At 29.2% G+C, this 6,126-nt stretch overlaps 1 long non-coding RNA gene across 2 annotated transcripts; it reads left to right on the forward strand.

Annotated features, from left to right (window-relative positions):
* The first annotated feature begins 664 nt into the window (after positions 1-664).
* Positions 665-1,878, forward strand: LOC123263126. Of its 2 annotated transcripts, XR_006509100.1 has the most exons (4): positions 665-1,066; positions 1,140-1,267; positions 1,361-1,562; positions 1,744-1,878. It is a non-coding gene; the product is annotated as an uncharacterized LOC123263126 (long non-coding RNA). The 2 variants fall into 2 exon arrangements; XR_006509101.1 differs by lacking the exons at positions 665-1,066; positions 1,140-1,267 and adding an exon at positions 1,287-1,298 and having other exon boundaries at positions 1,744-1,871.
* The last annotated feature ends 4,248 nt before the right edge of the window (positions 1,879-6,126 follow it).

Below are 6,126 nucleotides of genomic sequence, written 5' to 3' on the forward strand. Positions count from 1 at the left end.
GTGATTTTATTTCGTAAACTGTAAATAGTACGGTTATTTATATATAAACATTTAATTTTATGAAAAAGTGAGTGAATAATAGAACAGTTATGGGTAAAATTTGTGTTGTGAAAAGTTGTCCAAGTGGACGTAAATCCCAAAACAAAAAAAATAGTTCACCTCAGCCTCTTTCGTATTTCCAACCAACAGTATGTAAATCAATTTTTTATAAAAAATGTATGAAAATTAAATTAGCCGACATTGGAAAATTTTTATAATTTTTTTTTTCAAAAAAAATGATTTCAAAATAATTGAAAAAAAAAAATTTAAGTGCAATTTTTTAAAAATAGTTTTTTTAATTATAATTGTTATTAATTCAAAATAATCAAAAATTTTCAAATGTCTGCTAATTTTAGTATCGTGAAAAACTTACATTATAAACCTTTGCTCAATTCTATAATTTTTTTGGTAAACGAAAGCATATTCATTTTTTATTTATCTAATTTCGCAAACACCGGCAAGATTACAAAATTGGAAAATTTCGCTAAGTATTGAATTAAAAGCTACTGATTACATCTGTCATCTCCATTTTAAAGAGGAACAAATAAAAATGTACGAGAAACTGTACATTAAAGGAGAGCTCATAATTATGCCTTTAGGAAAAAAAATACTGAGAGAAGAAGCTTTACCAACGATGCAGCATCAGTTTATTCCGGTATTTGAACATGAGTTTCTAACAAGTACTGTAGATGAACTCAAAATGCTAAGCTTACATTCGAATAACTATGAAGACGAAGAGCTATTTCTAGTGCAAGAAAATAACATCGAGCCCCAGACAATATTAGTAGATGATGTTCCTAATAATTTAATAGATGATGGTGTTCAAACGGAGCAAGACTTGATAGAACCACCTTTCAGTCAACACGCCTGTAAGGATTCGAAGAATCTACAAGAAATCGAAGCTCCAAAATTGCCACCGTTTTGGTTGTATATACCCGAGCCCAATGGATTTGTATTTATGCGAATGGATCCAACAACTCAGCAGATCAAAATTCGGTTACGCTTAAACAAGGATACATCTATTACGGTATGTATTAATGAATTTTCGAGCAGATACATCTATTATTTTTTAACAATCATTGATTATTATTTTTTTTCAGGTTCTTTTTCCTAACAATGACTAACTGCCTCTAAACGAAAAAATTAATTCATTAAGTTGTATCTATGACTACTTGAAATCAGTGGAATGATGGCCTTTATGTGTTGGTACTCAAATTGACAGTATAAAGTAAGGATTGCTTGTTTTTGCTTAAGTGAATGTATGAGCTACTGAGAAAAGGATTCATACAAATTGAATTAATATAATTACATTAATTTTCAGGTATTCAAAACTTTGTAAAAATGTGATTGTTGGTGATGACACTTATAAAAGGAACCAAGCTAATCCAAGATGTAAACCTTGTCGAATATTACGGAATCGATTGCAGAGTCGAAATTCGACTTCAATTAATTTGGAAACAACAATTGCTAAAAAAAGACGTGCTTCAAATCTAGTTAGGCAATGCAAACGTTTAAAAAAAATGGTAAGTTTTATAAAATACAATTGTTTTTTCATTTTCAAAAATATCAACATACAAATTCTCTATGACTATAAAATGGTATGAGGTCTAAAAATCACTAAATTTATATGACTTTTAATTCTACGGATGTTATTAAATTCTGAAAAAAATAATTAAAAAACTATTTTATCTATTTGTTTAACAGGCAAACCTCCCAATTTATACAATTTCAATGGCTACACAGTGCATTACAAATTGATTATCATTAGGAAACATTTCCTACTGGATAATATTAATATATGTATTTGCGAGAGTATGCAAATATAATATTACTTGATAATCTATCAAGAAATTTCGTAATATGAACATAAGTCAAAAATATTGAGTAGTTATTGACAATATACTCATGTTTGTCGTAAAATATTATATTTTTCTACGGCAATTTAAAATGATTTAACAATTTTTGGACAGTTTTTAATAAGACTCAAGATCAAATAATTTTATATACCTCCCGATATTTTTGTTTCATCAAGGGTGGTTTGTACGTATAAATTTGTACATATATTTGTACATAATATTAAATAATTTCTTTGATTTCGGGAAAATAAGAATTGTATATTAAATTAAATAACTTCTGTCATTCAAATTATAAAATAATACAGATCTACATAAAATTTTTTAATTTTTTATTAATAAAATGATAATAAAATTCTCTTTCTTTACTTACATAAATTAAATAACTGAATCTAACAATTTCTAAAAATTAAAACTAAAATGAATCGAAAAAATGCCAAATTATTATCATAAAATCAATACTTGCGATATTTTTAAAAATTTTTAATATTTAATTTATTATTGATCATGTTTGTATGACATTATGTCTTTTATTGCTGTTAATTTATATTGTTCATTACAGGTTCAGTCCATGTTACATGACTGCTTTTGTAGTAATATTGAAATATACTAATTTATAGAAATAAATAATTTTTTTTTAGCGAATAATATTGTTTTAATACGTTCATTGATTAAAAGTATCTATGTTTTATTTTAAAAATTTTTTAGATGCAGAAATTGATTGCTTACAGGGGAAAATTTTTATATTTTCGTTTTGCTCCTGATGAACTTTTGTACTCTAATTTTAAACACATTCGTTTGTTTATTTTATTATTTTCATGTACTTATTTATTTTCTATAACATAGTTATTTCTTCTTATTAATATATTAATTTATTTTTTTATATTCACAAATAAGCGTTAAATCGTTAAATGATACGTAAAAAATAATCATATATTGTTTCCCACTTTATGCGGATTTTTAAAAGCGCGCCATAACTTAGCGGAAGTTTCTCTTTCCTTGTTTATTTTTCAAGCCTACTCTAACAATATTTGGCGCTTATTTTAAGAGTTACCTTAATGCAAATGTGGCGCCATCCTAATTTAATACATTTTGACGGACACTTTTTCATATACACAGATGATTCTCCTTACCTCTACCCTCCATATTGAGAACGGAACTTGGCGCCAGACTCTATCGAGTCTGTTGATTTTTTCATTTTTCTATTTTATATCTTTTTGTAAAGAAAAAAAAAATTTTTTTTTCCTTAATAGTCTTATGAACGTGGACTTGGCGCGATTTTTTTACAGTGAAACTGTTTTTGTTCGGATTATAAATACTATTATTGTTGTTGTTATTATGATTACCAATATTATTTATTTTTATTATGATATTGTTGTTGGTAAATGACACAATGTATCAAACGCATAGTTATGTTACGTATTATCAAGAGATTAAGATTATTTAAAACCCGCCGAATTGAATGACAGTGCCATCTACAGGCAACAAGCATGAGATTATAGAATGTACACTATCTTCAATGAAAATTCCCCAGACACTGAACAGCTGGTTTATCCCAAGAAAGTAGAACTCGAACAACCTTTAGTCTGTTGTGTATTTAGACTGGTTAATAAATATTATGTAAGAAATATCATCGTTTCAAACTTCGCTCAATTAACAAGTAGTGCCACCTACAGGCAACAATCATCAAGACGTTTGTAGTATTTGTACATTGCTCGAACAGAATTACTCAGATCTTGATAAGCTGACTTTTCCGAAGAAAGCAAAATCAAACAATTCTAGCTCTTTTAGGGCCAGTTTTTCAAATTAAGATAAAATTTTATCCTAAATTGAATAACTGGCCCTTAAATATTGACTTTAGTTAATAAATACAAATAAATGAAAAGAAAGTATATTTAGAAAAATACGAATGAAAAGTTATTTAATAATTAATTCTAGGGATTTTATATTAAAAAAAATATTTTAACATTTTTTGTTTTTAAAAAAATTTTTAATTCAAAGTTTGTATTTTTCCCGCGGAAATTGAATGTTTATAAAGTTTTAATATAAATCATTTAAAGTATCACTTTTCGTACAATATCTAGCAGCATTGATAAAATTTTATATCAATAAGCCGCGAATACTTTTTAGCTCAGATTGATAAACTAAATGATCAGTTGTAAGCTTTTAATTTCACATATATTTTTAAAAATTTTTTGCATTTTTGTAGTTGTGATAGCTGTAAATTTGAATTTAATACTTTAATACTTAATAATTAAAAAACAATATCAATGATAATAATGATAAACCATATTATCAATTTATTTTTACCATTATAAATATTTTTAGTATTATCCTTATTGTCATTGTTAATATTGTCGTTATTATAATTATTATTATTTTCATTATTATTTAGTGTCAATATCATATTGATGGTAGTAAATATCACAATTCGTAAACTTATAAATAATATTCGTATTATGTATGAAATATCATCGTTTCAAACTTAATTTTTTTTAAGTTTATTTTAAGTTTTTTTTAAGTTTATTGAGTATAATATATGAAATTATTATTGATGAAATCAACAAATTTAACATATTACAATAGAAAATATGATAGACAGTACATATAGATCAAATATATTTATTCCTAGGACTAATATATGCATAAAATATTGTTACCCAACAAGTAACTTTCAAAAATTTAAAGCCTCAATTTGATTGAGAAAGAAGAATAACAAATATAGTATCAGTAACTTATTTGCGGATGGTTTTTTGTCGACGTGCGCATATATGCACTCTTAGAGCTGAAGACTACACAATTGGGATAATCTGGTTGCACTGTAATGTCTTTTGCGAGAACATGGAGTCGCAATGAGATAAATTTTCCGAGTATTTTGTCGCGAATACCATGACATTTCGGGAACACTAATGATTGATCGGATATTTTTAGGACACTCTTCATTACTTGTTCATGCACAGATTGCAAATGGAGAAGAGATTTTCTGTAAGTAGCAAAAACTTCTTCCGCAGTCTTCAAAAGTGTATATACTGCCTCTGTCGGATGTTTCAAGTTTCCTCGATTTATTGCATCCGTCCAAGCCGTACTCGCAATAGGCAAAGGAACTGAGGAGATTATTGCTGCCTCACAATCATTACAACCGTTCGCACAAGCAAACACTGCCCAACCACAAAGGTAATAAAGCCCATAGTTTTGTATTTCGGATAATTCACAATTTTCCGGAATTTCAAGGAAATTTTGTGAATCATCATTAGTAGTTTGGAGTTCAGTTTATTTTTGCTTGAGAAATTCAATGTAGTACGGCTCATCATCGTCTTCGAATGATGCAGACGCAGGAACACGTAAATACTGAGCGACTGCAATCAAGCGCATTCGGTAGCGTAATTGGCGAGGTTTAGGGTGAATATCACCACCAGCTCGAACCTGAGAAAATAAATTTTCCACAGGACTAGAAGTCAGACGCCCCGTAAGAAGGTATTCCAATTTTTTTGTCAGAACTAGATCTTCTCGTAATTTTAACGCAGTAGTAGTAGCCAAAATGATGCCCCGTTGTATCGGTTTCCATTTATTATCAGAGCTAACTTGTAGTTCTCTGATAATATCAATAAAGCTCTGCAAAAACTCTACTCGTTCTATTGATGCGCTATCAGTTCCAAGTGAGTTACTTTTGTGTCGACAAACCATGAACTCATACCACTGACTACATAAAAAAATAAACCACCCAGTGATCATAGCTGCTGGCGGAAGAAGACCAGTTTGTGCCGCTAAAATTAATGCATGTGCCATTTCATAGCTAAAAATTTTTCTAGCCAGTCCAACGTGCATTTTATCGAACTGTGATGGGTCTAAAATAGCAGTGGTGAGACCTTTTACTAGAACAGGCCCACCAAGTGATTGGAACTCTACAAGCTGTCGAACATGGGCAATATTAACCTCAGAAGATGTTAAATTATTTGCTACAACTGTAGCCGCTTTTAAAGTGAATGTGGACTTTAATAGTTGTGACCAAACTCGTTTCAGTACGTGTGGAACATCGGAGGTCCAATGGAGACGTTCGTTAGGGTTACTCGGATGCTGACTAAAAGACGAGACCAAATACCGGCTGGAAGTAATACTATTTAATGTCCACATACCAACGTTGGTTGATCCTTCATCCGTAGAAATACATTTCACGATGATTCCCTGCTGGTACAGTCTTTCAACGATTTCTTTGACATAATTCCACAAGACCTCC

Source organism: Cotesia glomerata, linkage group LG4, assembly GCF_020080835.1.
Source record: "Cotesia glomerata isolate CgM1 linkage group LG4, MPM_Cglom_v2.3, whole genome shotgun sequence".
Classification (NCBI taxonomy): Eukaryota; Metazoa; Arthropoda; class Insecta; order Hymenoptera; family Braconidae; genus Cotesia; species Cotesia glomerata.